General features: G+C 39.0%; 1 protein-coding gene across 1 annotated transcript in view; it reads right to left on the bottom strand.

Annotated features, from left to right (window-relative positions):
- LOC121862007 overlaps positions 1-18,567 on the bottom strand; it is a 101,044-nt gene that overhangs the window by 38,295 nt on the left and 44,182 nt on the right. Inside the window, exon 3 of the mRNA XM_042359936.1 lies at positions 13,076-13,215. The gene's annotated coding sequence lies outside the window, so the exon portion shown is untranslated. The remainder of the gene's footprint in view (positions 1-13,075; positions 13,216-18,567) is intronic.

Raw genomic sequence — 18,567 nt, 5'->3', positions numbered from 1 at the left:
GGTCCTCAAACAATTGTTTAGCCTTCTCACAAATTATAGCTTCACTAATGTTACCACCTGCCATTTCTTTCTCCTTTATCCACACCAAGAGTAAATTTTCCATCTCTTCAATCACATTACACCTTGCTTTGCTAAGTCTAAAGATTCCCTTAGCCACTTGCACTGTTTTTAACTCCCCTTTATTCTTCAAAATCGTACATATAGTCGATTTAGCCATCCCATATTCATCACTAAGTTTCGCAATGCTTCTTCCATTCTCACGTTTCTTTATAATTTCTTTCTTAGTTTCAAGGGTTATTAGCTTTCTCACTCGCTTTGGACGATTCATTGTTACAATTGTATACTTGTACAACAAAATAGTTATACAAATAACGCGAATTTCCACATTAAAAGATGAAATTTCAACAATAACAGTGGTGCACTGGCTATACAATGAGAAAATGATGGCGCCTGAAGCTCTTGTTGTGGGTCGCGGTACAACAATATTCATGCGCCAGGCGAAATAGTCCCGTATTCATCCGCGTTCGTTGTAGGAGTTGCGTTCGTTATAGAATTCTCAATTTTATAGGTAAAACCGTTCGTTATAGGAATATTCGTAGTAGGATCCGTTCGTTATAGCATACCCCACTGTATGAGTGTTTTCTTTCAGTAGGTCCTGCTGGGCTTATATTTAGGCCTAAAAGTTCCTAAATGGACAGCCATAATTTTGAGAATCAGTTATTAATTAATCTTAATAGAAAGATTAGTAAATAAACATGTGATACAGTGGTCCCTCGGTTAACGAGCGCCTCGGTTAATGAGATTTCGGTTACCGAGTTACCTTCCATAAGATTCATAACTTCGGTTAACGAGCAATCCCTCGATTAAAGAGTTTCTTACGAGCCGACCTCAACATTTTTTCGCTTGCACACTAGCTGTCGTATTGGTCCGCCAATACAGTAATCGGTTCTAGGGCTTAAATTCCTTATTATTTTAGTTAATATCAAGAAGTTTGTACTATTCAATAAATTTAAAAGTTTTATATTAAATTTTTTAGTCATTTTAACAATTATTGAACATAATTGAAGGTAAGGAAACTAGTTTTATGCGCGCCATCCAGCCTGTCAACACACCAAACAGGCGTTCGTCTCTTTCTCTTTTCAGTGGAGGTAATATCTTGCTTGAGACTCTCTTCAACTAAATGCTTTTCTTCAGTGTTTCCAAGCAAATTATTGGTCATTTTGAAATTTATTTTACATATTGAAAATATATAGCGCAGTTTAAACTTAAAATATCATGTGCTGAGATTGTTTGAATCCAGCATGGGGCCTAAGGGATCAAGAAAAGTGATTTCAATCCAAACTAAGCAGGAAATTATAAAAAAAATACATGAAGAAGGCATTAGAACAAACGCGATATGCAAAGAATATGGCATGTCGACATCAACTGTGTCGACAATTCTTGCACAGAAAGAAAAATTTAAAGAAGTGAAAGTGAGAGACAAATCTACCAGAGTGTTTAAAAGTAGAACCCTAATTGCAGAAACAGAGAGGTTACTTCTCATCTGGATGAGGGAAAAACAGATGAAAGGTGATTCGGTTTCTACTGAATTTATTTGTGAAAGAGCCAGGGAGATTTACGAACATTTAAAGACAGATCAACCTGGTTCTTCAGGCATAGAATTTGAAGATTTTAGGGCCAGCAAAGGCTGGTTTGAAAAATTTAAGAAAAGAAGTGACATTTTCAGTGTTGTTAGGCATGGTGAAGCTGCTTGTGCTGATAAGGAAGGGGCAGCGAAGTTTTTAATGGAGTTTAAAGAACTGATGGATGAAGAAAATTATCTTCCACAGCAAGTGTTCAATGTGGACGAAACTGGGCTGTTCTGGATAAAGATGCCCCAAAGAACATTCATCACCAGAGATGAAGCCTCTTTACCTGGGCATAAACCCATGAAAGACCGTCTCACTCTATTGCTTGGTGCCAATGCTTCAGGGGATTTCCGACTGAAGCCTAAGCTTGTCTACCATCCTGAGAACCCCAGGGTGTTCAAGCAACAGAAAGTGGTAAGAGGAAAGCTTGGAGTTTAATTGGAAGTCCAACCATAAGGCATAGGTGACAAGACAGCTCTTTAATGAATGGGCTGTTGAGGTGTTTTGCCCTTCTGTGAAGAGTTATCTAACCACCAATAAACTCCCTTTAAAGGCTTTTCTCCTCATGGATAATGCCCCTGGTCATGACCCTGACCTTGCCAGAACTTTGGAGTATCAATTTAACTTTGTGAAAGTGTTGTTTTTGCCTCGCAACACAACATCAATCATACAGCCACTGGACAAGAATGTGATCAGCAACTTCAAGAAGTTGGGCTGGGCTGGGCTAATGAAATATATATGGATCCTCGTGTTTCGAAGCCGGATTTGGTAAAGCGTTACTCTGACCACCTACGTGATAAGGGTAGTCCCCATTAGAGGTTCACGGTGCCATAAGCTTGTTGAACAGGCTTTGTGTGAAATATAACAAAGTCTAGGACTGCTTTTAGTATCCTGGTGGTGGGTTCGAATCCTGGCGGGTTGAGGTGTTGATTGTATGTGTATATATATATATATATATATATATATATATATATATATATATATATATATATATATATATATATATATATATATATATATATATATATATATATATATATATATATATATATATATATATATATATATATATATATATATATATATATATATATATATATATATATATATATATATATATATACACCTAAACTTGACTTCGGCGGGGTTAGGGACCCAAATCCAGGTCGTAAGTCCCGATATGGTCGTAAGTCGATATAGATAAAAAAAATAAAAAACGATAAAAAAAATTTTTCAAAAAAAAAAATAATTTTTTTTTCATTTTTAAAAATATCTAATGCAATTGCACTAAACGTAAAAATAATGGGAATGGATACAGTACAGTAAAGTAATAAATAATGAGGAATGGATGCAATTAATGACTGAGCACTTACCTTAAATGTAGTCAGCTGAATACTGCGGGCCCCCATAATTTTTCTATTTACAGGATACATGGAGACTATATTAGTGGAAGAAAGCAGAAGAGGGACAGGGCTGGTGGGTCATCAATGTCGCTTCCTTCAGACAGGATTTATGTACTGTGACAACTTGCTGGTTGAAGGTATTGGATCATCTTGAGGGGGAGTGAAGAGCAGCACTGGTGGGGGCGTGAAGGCCAGTACTGGGGGACTTCTTGAAATAGGTGTCCAATTTGGAGCTGCACAGTTTTCTTTTTTTCTTTTTCATTATAAATTTCTCTGTAACAAACAAGTGAATCTTGGATCATTCTATCAACTTTGGCATAAGCTCATAATTTTGATCCATGTCATCAAACATTTGCATTTGCTTTATTAATTGTAGCAAATGCCTCTGCCATATGTTTCCTGAAAACATTTTTTGAGTGCAGGCTCTTCTTCTACATTTGTCTCTCTTCTTCCTCTGCAACTTTCTGTGCATCTAGTTCAATAAGATCCTAGATTACTGAGCTCTTCTGCTACACTTTCAACCAACTGTCCAACATCTTCAGTATCAATTTCTAACTCCAGCTGTTTTACCTAAAGTCCACTATCTTGTTACTAATATCCAGAAATAACTTCACTTTCATTAAATCCTTTGAAACTGTTCACATATCTTTTCAGGATTTTCTTCCATATTCCATTCATGCAATGTTTTGTAACCTGATCCATGCTGCACTAATGTTCTTTTATACGCTGACAAAATGTTGTACTCATTCCAAAACTGTCTGGCGTTTCTCACTTCAGTAGCAGCAACAGCCTGAGAAGGTCGTGCGTAATAATATGCTTTAAAAGGCAGAAATAGCACCTTGATCCACATGGATTGGATGATAGAGGTAGTGTTAGGTGGCATGTACACTACCTTAACATCAGGGTGCATAAATCCCGGGTGTGGTGGGTGTCCGGGCATTATCAAAAATAAATAAAATCTTGAATGGAATCCTTTATTTGCGGGCAATACTCCTTGGCTCGTGGAATAAGAAACAAGTCATGAACCAATCCTCAAATAGTACTAGGGTCATCAGGCTTTCTTGTTACTGCGATAAAACACTGGCAGTGTGTGCTTGCTGACATGTTAAAAAGCCTATGGGGTTCTCTGAATGATAGATCATGAAGGGCTTTAACTGAGAAACCAGCAACATTCCCCCCAACAGAAGTTAATTCTGTCCTTGAATGCCAGCAGATCCGAAGTTTTTTGCCTCTTTGTGGATGTATCGGTCAGGCATGCGTTCCTAATAATCAGTCTCATCACATTGAATATTTGCTCTGGCAAATAATTCCCTTCCACAATCACATCATCTAACTCCTCCTTAAAAGCTTCGGCAGCACCAACATGGCACTAGCTGCCTCTCCACTCTATAACACTGTGTAGACTGTGGCGTTTTTTTAAATCTATCAAACCACCCTTAAAGCTTCCTGTAAGGTTTGATCACGTCATCTCCTGCCTGCTCCTTCAGGATTTGGAACAGGCTTCTTCTTTAGCCTGTATGGATTTAGAACACTTAAGAATTGCAAGCTTCTGCATCTGGTCTTCTATCCATATCGCAATAATTTTCCATATAAGTGGATGCGACTTTGTCTTTTCTTTATTATTATAGTTCCTTTATAGGTGTTGTTCCTTTTCACTACTTCGAATCGTTCCTTATCCTTCAGAATAGTGGATATAGTCCCGAATGTGAGAATCTAGGTCGCATTAAGATTTGTTGCTACTGTTTTCCATTCTTTCTCATACTGTGTTATTATCTTCAGTTTCATCTCAAAAGTAATTGCCTGTCTCCTTTTCCTTGGGTACCACCAGCACTCTCACTTTTACGCTTTCCAGTCATTATAAAGTCAATTAAATACAATAATAACGAGTTCACAGCGATCAGTATAGGATCACGATGTAAACACAAACAAAAGCGCTCCACTGAGTAAGAGTGCAGCATGAGGCGACCCAAACTAATCCCTCCCTCTGCCGGAATGACGTTTAGAATTATAGAAAATCTGTAGCGTCATGTGAAAAATTTTTTGGTCGCAGCGGTTGCAGTCATTATGTCCATATGAATCTCTGGTCAAAAGCAAATTAAATAGTACCGTGGGCCGTAAGAATCCGTATAATTAAATGAAATCGGGGTTTAGGTGTGTGTGTATATATATATATATATATATATATATATATATATATATATATATATATATATATATATATATATATATATACTATATATATATATAAATATATATATATATATATATATATAAATATATATATATATATATATATATATATATATATATATATATATATATATATATATATATATATATATATATATATATATATATATATATATATATATATCTTAGTAAATCACTGTAGGTGCATTGATCTGAGTATATGCTGATAACCACAAGGAAAGAAAGAAACCGAAGTTCCCAAAGCGCTTTAAATTGTAATTCACATCTTCAGAAATTGAGTACAGACTAGTCTGTATACAGTTAACCCTCACTTTCTGGCGGTTAATGTAACCCGGAGTGCAGCGGAAAGTGAATAACATAACATATGGGATTAGTGAAGAATGGAGTCAGGCTGATCCCAAACTCCACTTTTTGTGACCACATAACTATGTTGTAGTAAAATAACATCTTAATTTTATGATGGTACATGCACACAAGTGTAATACTTAAGAGAAATAAATACAGTTAAGCCAAGTTAATGTCCATTCAAATAATGGACACGACTCCCCTCCCTCACACTACACTGCGGCTCTTCCTCTCTGAGAAATTTGGAAAACCAGGTATAGTAATAAATAATACCTCAAGCTAAAGTTAGGATAATATAAATTGACATTACTGGATTCATATCAGATTAGGAATATTTGAATATAAATGTGTATATATTTTTTCTAAAAGATAACATACTTGCTCCGATTAAACATTTTATCTAAAAATTTTATGTCTATTACCAAAATATGATGTTTTATATTCAAAATAGTATAAATTAGCAAATTCAGCAATGTAAATTACAATTTTATTGATAATTTAACATGAATTTTTCAAAGCTAAAAACATCATCTTCAGTTAATAAAAAAAAATATTCTTCACGACTTTATCTGTCAAAGTACCCCACCTTGCCTCCCCCCTCTTCCAGCAGCGCGGTCGGTCCCAACCCTCCCCCACCCCACCAGTACTCCCTTCAAGAAGAGTGGGTGAAAAATTTGATTTAACATTTTTGTATTAAATAATACCTCAGATTAAAGTTAGGATAATATAATTGACATTGCTGGATTCCTTGTAAGACCAGGAATATTTTGAATATAAACGTCATATATTTTTTGCACAAAAGATAACATACTTACTCAGATTAAACATTTTATCTAAAAATTTTGTATTTAAAATATATGATGTTTATATTCAAGAGTAGTATAAATTAACAGAATTCAGCAATGTAAATTATATTCTGCTTGAGTAATTTGTATATGAATTTTAGGCTAAAACAAAATCTTCAGTTAATAAAAAAAATATTCACCTGTTAACAGATGGTCGATTAGCGGTCCTCCCTCCTCCCCCACCCCCACCGCGTCTACTAGATAAATGTGTGGGAATACCAGACTGTTTACCTTTTTAGTAATAAATAATAAATCAGACTAAAGTTTTGGATAATATAATTGACATTGCTGGATTCCTTGTAAGACCGAGAATATTTTGAATATAAATATCATATATTTTGCACAAAAGAATGTATATTTACTCAAGAGTAAACATTATATCTCTAAAATTTGTATGTCTAATGCAAAATCTATGATGTTTATATTCAAAATGATCATCAAATTAAATTCCAGCAATGTAAATTATATTCTGTGATAATTTGTATAGAATTTTATAGGCTAAATTAAAAAATTATACTTCACGTGTAAAGGGGTACACAGCGGAATGTAAATACTAGGTTCTGGCAGGGGCACCCGTGGCGTGGAATGTGGGACGCGTAAAGTGAGGAGTTGACTGTGTGTGTGTGTGTGTGTATATATAGTATATATATATATATATATATATATATATATATATATATATATATATATATATATATATATATATATATATATATATATATATATATATATATATATATATATGCAAGTAAATCACTGTAAAGGGATTCAGGGATATGCTGATAACCACAAGGAAAGAAGAAAACAACGGTTCCTAAGCTGTAATTCACATCTTCAGGGTGAGTACAGACTTAGAGAGAAATACAAATCAAGGTGTATATATACAGGAGGGTGAGACCAGGTCCACAATGGTCAGGTATTAGGTAATGACCTCACTAATCTTTAAATAGCACACAACGGTTGGTGGTCAGGTCAGATGGTCAAGTGACCCGGCCTTCTCACCTGGTCACAAATCTTCTTAATTACAAAATTGTCCAGCTTGTACATGCCGTTACTCAAATTCATGTTGAATGCTTCGGTATGTTTAAACATACCGAATGTTTGGATTAGCCCTTAGAGTCGGGGGGCCTGAGGCCAGTGCCTCATGGTTAATCCGGCACTGCTCTTGTTCACTATTACTGGCGTGGTGGCTTGATCACCTGTTATTCACCCCAAGGACATTAGTGTAAACAAAAGTGTTGAAATACAAATTCTTTATTTAAGACATGGATAAAAAAAAAGACATCAGTTAAAATGTTAAAATACAATATAGAATTGAAATGGTTTAGAATCCTTCAAAATCTTCCTCCGAACTAGTGGTTCAGTCCGGTGAATCTCAGTCCTCCGACTCGCTATCTTCGGCGTCATCTTCCCACGCCACATCATCCTCCTCACCATCCAGAGAATTGGATATGCAACATTTTTTAATGATTTTACTACTGTTTCTGTTTATATGGCATTCCAAGAATCTATCAGAAATTCGCACAGCAACTCAAGTGGCGAGTCAAGATATTGCCTCCTTTTGTGAATGTTTTCACCTTCAATCATCCACTTGTTCCACCTATCTCTAACTCTGTCCTGAAAGCTTATTAAGGCATACATCAAGAGGCTGAACAACAGATGTTAATCCACCAGGTATTACTGCAGTATGTGTTATGTTTTTTCAAGCATTTTTCACTGGCTCAGTCAAGTGAGACCGGAACATATCCCGCACTAGCAAACTACGCTCTTTCCTCAGTCCACCTGGCCTTCTACTCCAAATGTGTTCTAACCACAGCCTAACTCCTTCTTCGTCCATCCAACCATTCTCCTGCACGTGCACATACATCCCCGCCGGGAACTTAACTTTTGGCATTGTTTTCCCCTTAAAGATGATCATGGGTTTCAACTTTGTTCCATCTGCCATACAACTCAAAATCACCGTAAAGCGTTTTTTCATGTCCAGTCGTCTTCACCAAAATAGTTTTCGAGCCTTTTGCTTCCACCGTTCGATTGCTGATCGTATCAAAGTTCACGGGAGTTTCGTCCATATTCCCGATACAGGTTAGAGGGAAATTGTGGTTGTGCCGTATTTGAATAATGTACCATTGAAAACGATGGATTATGCTCTCCGGGTCACAGGGTAACTTCTGTGTGATTTTAGTTTTCTGTCTTAATACTAACTTTTCTATTCCTAGAAACGACCTAAGCCCTCTCTTGTTGCCTTGAAGTCTTTACGGTGTCTGGATTTGACTTGGCCAGCTTCATTTAAGAATACACATGATGCGTTCGGTGATGGCGTATCCACTCTCGGTTCCTGACCCACTGAATAATTTCTAGTTGGGCCACTGTTGTTTACCTCTTCTAGGGCACATTTTGTTCTGGGGATGTCCGTTAACTTTTCTTCAGCCTTCTTCTACTCTAACCTGCTTCTCGTTAACGCCGATTCTCTTGCAGCTGCAAGAGTTGTTTGATGCCTTTGCAAATCTTACAACTTTAAACTTGAACGACATACGATTTCATTCGCTTTTAGTGGTGAGCCATTTTACCATAAGGTTTAAAGACAACCACCTCATAGATATGGAAAATGCCAAGTGGAGAGAATGTGGTAAACAGATAAGAGGTAACCACTTAGGCGAGTCGGTGCAGTATCGACCGTCAAACCGCTCATAACGGTAATGCTCATAATGAGTCGAGTTTGGGTAGGATACACACGACATCAGCCTAAAACTGATATTTCAGCTAAATATTCGGGGTTCGGCTTATATGCCAAGAAATAAGGTAATTTTTACTTTTTGTATGTAGACGGTGGTGGAAAATCATGTTTATTTCTAAGTAAATGCAACTTTTCTTCTCATGTTTGAAGCCTATTTTGACCCATTTAATTATTATTTAGTAATTCTGAAAGAGAAAACAGTGGTCCCTCGGTTAACGAACGGTTCGAATTAAAATTTCGGTTAACGAATTACCTCCCATAAGGATCTTCAATTCAGTTAACGAGCAAAACTTCGATTAACGAAATCCTTACGAAAAACACATTTTGTCGTGAACCTCAGCTGATCAGCTGATCAGCTGATGGCTAGTCTGCCAATTCAGTAATCTGTTCTATGTTTACATTCGTTTCCAGTGGAGTAAATATCAAGAAGGTCATGCCTTTAATATTTTTGCATTTTTATATTAAAATTATTAGTCATTTTAACATTTATTTAACATATTGATAATATGCAGCATAGGAACTAGTTTTGTGCTCATCAAGTTATTTGACTCAGCCACCAGGCGCCAGTTGGGCTTTGGACAGTGGAGTAAACATCTATTTTGTTGGTGTCTTGAATATTTTTGCATTTTTACATTGAAATTATTAATATCTCTGAAATTTAGTTAACATATTGATAATATATAGCACAGTGCAGTGTTGATTTAAATAAAATAATCTAGAATTACACCTAGTGAATTTAAAATTTTTTTGGTGAAATTACTACATCAAGCAAGGGTCCTCTGAAAGGTGATTTCTCCTCTGTCCCCACTTTCTTCTCTTCTCCCTTCTCCTCCAGCCCCACTTCTAATTCCCATCATCATCATCATCAACCAGGAACCTTCAATACACCCCAAAGTAAGTGTACTTTACTGAATTTATTTTTAGTTTGTATGTAATTTTCGGTGAGCTGGAACCAATTACCCAAAATCCCATTGAAACAATGGATTCAAGTTAACGAACGACCTTCTGGAACGAATTGTGTTCGTTAACCAAGGACCACTGTAGTAGTATTTAAAGGGATATATTTATCATTTTGACTAATTTTGCTATTAGTAAGAACCCATCTCCATATGCACCATGTTATAATGGCCTCTTTTAATGGATATTTTACTCAGCAGACCAGCCCCAAGAATGTACCTTATCCATTATAAGACATATGATAGTATAGTAAAGTTTTCAGGATAATATTGACGTACTGTGGTACCATAAGGAGTCATGAAGATGTTCTTTGATATTGTGTGCAAAAAAATATATATAAATTACTGAATATACCTATTGTCTGCTCACCAGATTCAAAGATGATTTAATACTTACAAAGATGTAAGTTTACCTACCAAAAACCTGACAAGTTTACTTAGAAGCGAGGGCTGAGAGAAGGATAATTGAGCGACAATACGAGAAACCAAACGTGTCAATTACGTATACAGTGGTCCCTCGGTTAACGAACACAATTTGTTCCAGAAGGTCGTTCGTTAACCGAATCCATTGTTTCAATGGGATTTTGGGTAATTGGTTCCAGCTCACGAAAAATTACATACAAACTAAAAATAAATTCAGTAAAGTACACTTACTTTTGAGGTGTGCATGTAGAAGGCTCCTGGTTGTTGGTGATGATGATGGGATTTAGAATGGGGTGGAGGAGAAGGGAGAAGAGAAGGCATTGGGTGGATGAGAAGTCACCCCATGACGCCATTTCACCCATAAAATTTTAGTTCACTTGGTGTAATTCAAGATTATTTTTCTTTTAAATCAACACTGCACTGCATTATATATTGTCAATATGTAAAACAAACATCAGAATGACCAATAATTGTACTGTAAAACATAAAACAGTTTATGTTCAAGAGAGTCTCAAGCAAGATGCTTCCTCCACTGAGCAGGGACACACTGACGCCATTCTGGGTGAGTCAAGTGGCTGTTTGGCGCTTAAAACTAGTTCCTGTACTTCAATTATGTTAAACATTTGTTAAAATGACTAAAAATTTAATACTGTATAAAACTTGAAAATTATTGAATAGTACAATCGCCTTGATATTTATTCAAATGGTAATGAATTTAAGCCCTAAAACCGATTACTGTATTGGTGGATTACTACAGCTGGTGAGCAGCTGGAAAGGTATTAAAACATGTTGGGAAAATTTTTATGAATTGTTAACAGAAATTTCGTTAACTACAAGCTTGCTAACCAAGGGACCACTGTACTGGTACATTTTCAGCTTATGGCTGCTGTATTTTTCAATAAACTGTTAATCATTATAATTATTATTATAATTATTATTATTACAGTTAACCCTCACTTTATGTGTTAATGTAACCCGGAGGGTACCACGGAAAGCGAGAAACAGTAAAGTGAATAACATAACATATGGGATTAATTGAAATGGAGTCCAGGCCGATCCCCAAACTCCACTTTTTGACCCACACATAACTATGTTGTAGTAAAAATAACATCTTAATTTTATGATGGTACATGCACACAATTAATACTTAAGAGAAATAGAGAAATACAGTCGCCAAGTTAATGTCCATTCAAATAATGGACACGACTCTCCCTCTCACACTACACTGCCGCTCTTCCTCTCTGAGAAATTTTGGGGGAAAACCAGGTATAGTAATAAATAATACCTCAAACTAAAGGATAATATAATTGACATTGCCGGATTCCTTGTAAGACCAGGAATATTTTGAATATAAATGTCATATATTTTTCACAAAAGATAACATACTTACTCAGATTAAACATTTTATCTAAAAATTTTATGTCTAATGCAAAATATATGATGTTTATATTCAAAATGATCACCAAATTGTAAGAATTCCAGCAATGTAAATTATATTCTGGCCGGTAATTTGTATGAATTTTATGAGCTAAAACAAATATCTTCAGTTAATAAAAAATATTCTTCACGACACTATCTGTCAATCAAAGTACCCCACCTTGCCTCCTCCCCTCTTTCCAACCGGGCGCGGTCAGTCCCAACTCTCCCACCCCCACCAATCCTCCCTCAAGAGATGTTGGGTGAAAAATTTAGATTTTAACATTTTGTATTAAATAATACCTCAGATTAGTTAGGATAATATAATTGACATTGCGATTCTTGTAAGAACCAGATATTTTTTGAATATAAACGTCCAATATTTTTGCACAAAAGATAACACATTACTCAGATTAAACATTTTATCTAAAAATTTTGTCTAATGCAAAATATATGATGTTTATATTCAAAATGATCACCAAATTGTAAGAATTCCAGCAATGTAAATTATATTCTGGTCGGTATTTGTATGAATTTTATGAGCTAAAATAAAACTCTTCAAGTAATAAAAAAAAAAATATTCTTCAGGTAACAGATGGTCGGTCGCCCGGTCCTCCCTCTCCCTCCCCCCACCAACGTCCTACTAGATAAATGTGTGAGAACCAGACTGTTTACCTTTTAGTAATAAATAATAAATCAGACTAAAGTTAGGATAATATAATAATTGCTGGTTCCTTGTAGACCGAATATTTTGAATATAAATATCATATATTTTGCAAAAATAACATATTTACTCAAGTAAACATTATATCTAAAATTTGTATGTCTAATGCAAAATCTATGATGTTTATATTCAAAATGATCGCAAATTGTAAAATTCAGCAATGTAATTATATTCTGGCGGATAATTTGTATGAATTTTGAGCTAAATTAAAAATTATACTTCACCGTGTAAAGGTACACCCACACGCAGAATGTGAGCATCCTGGGTTCTGGCAGGGCACAGCGTGGCGAGCAGCGAATGTGGGACCGCGTAAGTGGTGACTGTATTGGATTATTATTACGACGCATGCGCAGCATTACACACGCATACACAAACAGTGAGTTACTGTACCTGTGTAGTAAGTTTGCCCGTACAGGCAAGACCAGGTCCAGGCAGCAGGGTGTGGGTACAACTCCGCGATCACTGATGTTGTACACTGGCTTAGACATGGCCTCAGGGTTACTAATGTGAACGGCCAGGCTATACGGCATCTGTAAAATTAATTGTAAATGATCAAATGGAAAACAGCAACTGTCCATAAAGCAATTAGTTGACTGAACTACACCCATCCATCTTGTGTTCTACTCCTCAACCATTAAAATTAAAAAAATAATTACATTGCTATCAATGGCTCACCTAGCCACTACAGGTACATCCAACCGAACATGAATGACGTCTGGCACATCAACAAGTAAGGCTCACTGTATGTAATAGTTGAGGCCTGGTACCTGACCACGTGTTCTGTAGTGGTAGATAGAGGCCTGGTACCTGACCACGTGTTCTGTAGTGGTGCATAGAGGCCTGGTACCTGACCACGTGTTCTGTAGTGGTGCATAACTACCTGACCACGTGTTCTGTAGTAGTGCATAGAGGCCTGGTACCTGACCACGTGTTAGTAGTGCGCAAAGGCCTGGTACCTGACCTCGTGTTCTGTAGTAGGTATAGAGGCCTGGTACCTGACCTCATGTTCTGTAGTGAGGCATAGAGGCCTGGTACCTGACCACGTGTTATGTAGTGGTGCATAGAGGCCTGGTACCTGACCTCGTGTTCTGTAGTGGGTATAGAGGCCTGGTACCTGACCTCATGTTCTGTAGTAAGTGCATAGAGCCCTGCCACAACCGTGTTATGTAGTGGTGCATAAGGCCTGGTACCTGACCTCGTGTTCTGTAAGTAGGTATAGAACACATGCCCACCTCGTGTTCTGTAGTGGTGTATGGAGGCCTGGTACCTGACCACGTGTTCTGTAGTGGAGGTATAGAGGCCTGGTACCTGACCTCGTGTTCTGTAGTGGTGTATAGAGGCCTGGGTTCATTACATACAATATACTGTAAGAGGAACCAAAAACACTAAGAATTGTTCAGAAGCCACAACTGCCTCCATCAAACAAAACTTATCTCTGTGTTGAGTGAGTGGGTGCCTTCTGAGACCAAGAACATTCATAATTTTATCATTTATGGATGACCTGACTATATCCTCACCAGATGATCCCATACCACTTAAAATGGTTAGTACATTAGAAGCTCCGGCAGTCTGTCAGATATAGTTTATGGGAGTCATTTTACATTGGTACAAGTGGATAAGTGTGGACTGTACAATTTAAGTTACATTTTTTGCATCAAGAAAAAATATACAGAATGCATTTTCTGTTGCTGTGTAATATGATACTGATCCTGTGTAGGTTTTTGTTTTGTTTGCTATACTGTATCAATACAGGTGTACTCCAATAACCCACACATAGAGGAACTGGGTTGGTTAGTGAATCAACGGTTATTGAAGAAATTAATCCCATAAGAACATAACCAATTCAGGGTGTTAGGGACCGGCCACCCTCCCATCTACCCTTGATATATCTCTGTACTGCACACTGTCAAACAAGAAAATAAAGCAGACATAGAGCAAGCATAATAAGACTTAAATAAGCAATGTAAAGCATAAATTGAGAATGTTATTTACCTGTATTGAGGACAGTCTAGGGTGGCAAGTTCAAGTTTCTACCACTCTCTGCTGGTCCATCACCACTCTTATTATGCCTTATTAGGTCTTATTAAGCCTTAAGACGTCACATCAAGTTGCCCAGCAAAATTATCATTGGGGTGTTTAGGTATAGTTGAGTAACACACGAAGTCAGTAACAAACACAAAAGTCAGAGACACATAGTAAGTGTAAACAAAAGCAAAGATGGCGGGAAAGAGTCAGGGGCAGTATACAGAGCCCTCTGGTGGCAACAATTTGCACCATGCCAACTTTGCTGATCGTTAGATCTCCGGGTTATCAACAAAACTTGCGTATTTCCCCTACATGTACTAATCATTGGTCTTGTGAATCCGCTTGAACGGCAGTTATCGGGATTCACCTGTATACTATATATAATTAAGCACAACCTGTTTATGTTGCTTTGTCATTACACAATTTCATAAGCGTTTATCCTAAGTTTCAAGTATTATACTGTATGAGAGTTTCAAATTAAGTTTTCTATCTGTAATTAATTTTCTGACACCATTATTGTCTTTGATGGTCATATACCAGAGATATCATTTGTTCCTCTCATATTCCATGGGGCTTTTTTTTCTATTTATTTTGCAATTTTTTTTAAATAAATGTTAAATTATTCCTATACTGTACCTGACCTCAGTGAATTGAACCACTAAGTTTGTGTCTATACCTATGTAATAATGATTGTAAGCCTATGTTAATGGTTATTGTGTCTACCCCATCACACTTTAATTTCTATGTTTTATATGCCAGGGGATTAGCCGAGTTGAAGGGAAATTTTCTTATTAACAAATCAGGATCTTAGTTCACACAAGTATGATATTTAAAAGGGGTTAAAAATGTGAGTGACGGAGGGCAGTGTTACCTTAAAACACTCAAATATTTACCAACCAAGGGTAGTACCAACAACCAAATGATTTGCAATTTTTACTTAATTTCATCATATAAATGTGGTTAAATAAATAATACACTTTATAAATTATTCTAAACTATTGAGGGTGATATATATTTACCCAACATTGATCATATCCAAGTACAGTACAATACTTACTGTACTTGTAGTACTTGATTTTTCTATTTATTTAAAACATGAGAAATATTTATTACTTCAACAAACAACAATAACTACAAGCTGGTCACAATGGTGGTCATTGCCAGACTGATTACTCATGAAACTTTGTCTTTCTGTGCCTACAAATATGATTATAACCACTTGACAACTTCCTCCCAACAAACATAATGAATAAAAAAAATACAAAAACAAAGGTCTTGAGCAAAACTCTAAAGACCAAACATGAACATTACCAAGACTGAGACCAGGAAAAGTTGCCTTGAAACAGGTCCTACATCACTGTATGGTTCAGTCTGTGTATGTCCAACATACATATAAATCTGTTACTCTTAAGATTTGGGATTCAGGTTTCATGACATTAATCTTTAGGTCCAGTAACACCGTACACACCTCACACACACCTACACATACCATCACACACCTACACATACCATCACACACCTACACACACCTCACCACACACCTACACACATCACAACACACCTACACAAATCACCACACACCTACACACATATCACCACACACCTACAAACATTTCACCACACCTACACACATATCACCACACACCTACACACATCACAACACACCTACACACATCACCAGACACCTACACACATCACCAAACCCCACCACACCCTCAACACATACCTACACATCACCACACGCCACCACACATCACCACACACCTACACACATCACCACACACCTACACACCTACACACATCACACATCATCACACACACCATCACCACACACCTACACACATCACCCACACCTACATCACCACACCTACACACATCACCACACACCTACACATCACCACACACCTACACACATCACCACACCTACACGTCACCACACCTCACCATCACCACACCTACACATATCACCACACCTACACATCACCACACCCTACACATCACCACCCACCTCACCACACACCACCCACATCACCACACACCTACACACATCACCACACACCTACACGCCAACCACACCTACACACGTCACCACCTGCACACATCACCACACACACCCACACATATCACCACACCTACGCATCACCACACCTCACACATCACCACACACCTACACACATGTCACCACACCTACACACGTCACCACACACCTCACACACATCCTACACACCTACACGCATCACCACACACCCACACACCTCACCACCCTGACCACGCCTGCACGTCACCGCTACGTGCGTCATCACGCCCACACGTCACCACCTGCACACGTCCGCCACACGTCACCCACACCTACACACATCCACCACACCTACACATCACCACACACCTACGCACGTCACCACACACCTACACATGTCACCACCTTACATGCGTCACCACCTACATCACCACCACACGTCACCACACACCTACACGCACATCACCACACACCTACACGTCACCACACACCTACTCATCGCCACACACCTGCGCACGTCGCCACGCCTGCGTGCGTCGCCACACCTGCACGTCATCACCACCACCTACACGTCACCACCTGCACACGTCACCACACGCACCACGTCGCCACGCCTGCACACAATCGCCACCACGCACGCCGCACCGCACGTCACCACCTCACGCGCTCACCGCCACGCATCGCACGTCACGCCTGCGCACGTCGCCGCACGCCTACACACGTCACCTGCACGCACGTCGCGCCTGCACGCACGTCGCCGCACGCCTGCACGTCGCCACGCCTGCACGTCGCCGCGCGCCGCGCACGTCGCCGCGCCTGCGCGTCGCCGCGCCTGCGTCGCCGCACGTCGCCACGCCTGCACGTCACCGCACGCCTGCACGTCACCGCCTGCACACGTCACCACACGCCTGCACGTCACCACGCCTGCACGCGTCACCGCACGCCTGCACGCGTCGCCACACGCCTGCGCACGCATCGCCGCGCCTGCGCGTCGTCGCACGCCTGCGCACATCACTCACCTGCGCAATCGCACGCCTGCACACGTCACCACGCGCCTGCGCACCACACGATCTGCACATGCACCTACGCACGTCGCCACACGCCTGCACGTTTCACCACGCACCTGCACATCGTCCACCTACACCTGCACATCACCACACACCTACACACACGTCACCACACCTCACACACATCACCCACACCTACATCACCACACACCTACACTCACCACACACCTACACATCACCACACCGCACCTACCTACACACATCACCACACACGCCTCACCACACATCACCACACACCTACACACATCACCACACCGCCACACACATCACAACCACCTCACACACATCACCACACACCTCACTCACCACACACTCACCACACCCAACACCACACACCTACCTCACCACACACCTACACACATATCACCCACACACCTACACATCACCACACACCTACACACCCACACCTACACACATCACCACACCTACACATCACACACACCTACACACATCACCACACACCATACATCACCACACACCTACACACATCACCACACACCTACACACATCACTACACACATCACCACACACCTACACATCACCCACACACCTCACACATCACCACACACATCACCACACACCTACACATCACCACACACACATCACCACACACCTACACACATATCACCACACACCCACACACATCACCACACCTACACATCACCACACACCTCTCACCACACACCTACACACATCACCCACACCTACACACATCACCACACACCTACACACATATCACCACACACCTACATGCATCACACACCTACACATCA

Source organism: Homarus americanus, unplaced genomic scaffold (assembly GCF_018991925.1).
Source record: "Homarus americanus isolate GMGI-L3 unplaced genomic scaffold, GMGI_Hamer_2.0 scaffold25013, whole genome shotgun sequence".
NCBI lineage: Eukaryota > Metazoa > Arthropoda > Malacostraca > Decapoda > Nephropidae > Homarus > Homarus americanus.
The sequence above is the reverse complement of the archived record's forward strand: the minus strand, read 5'-3'. Positions and strand labels throughout refer to the sequence as shown.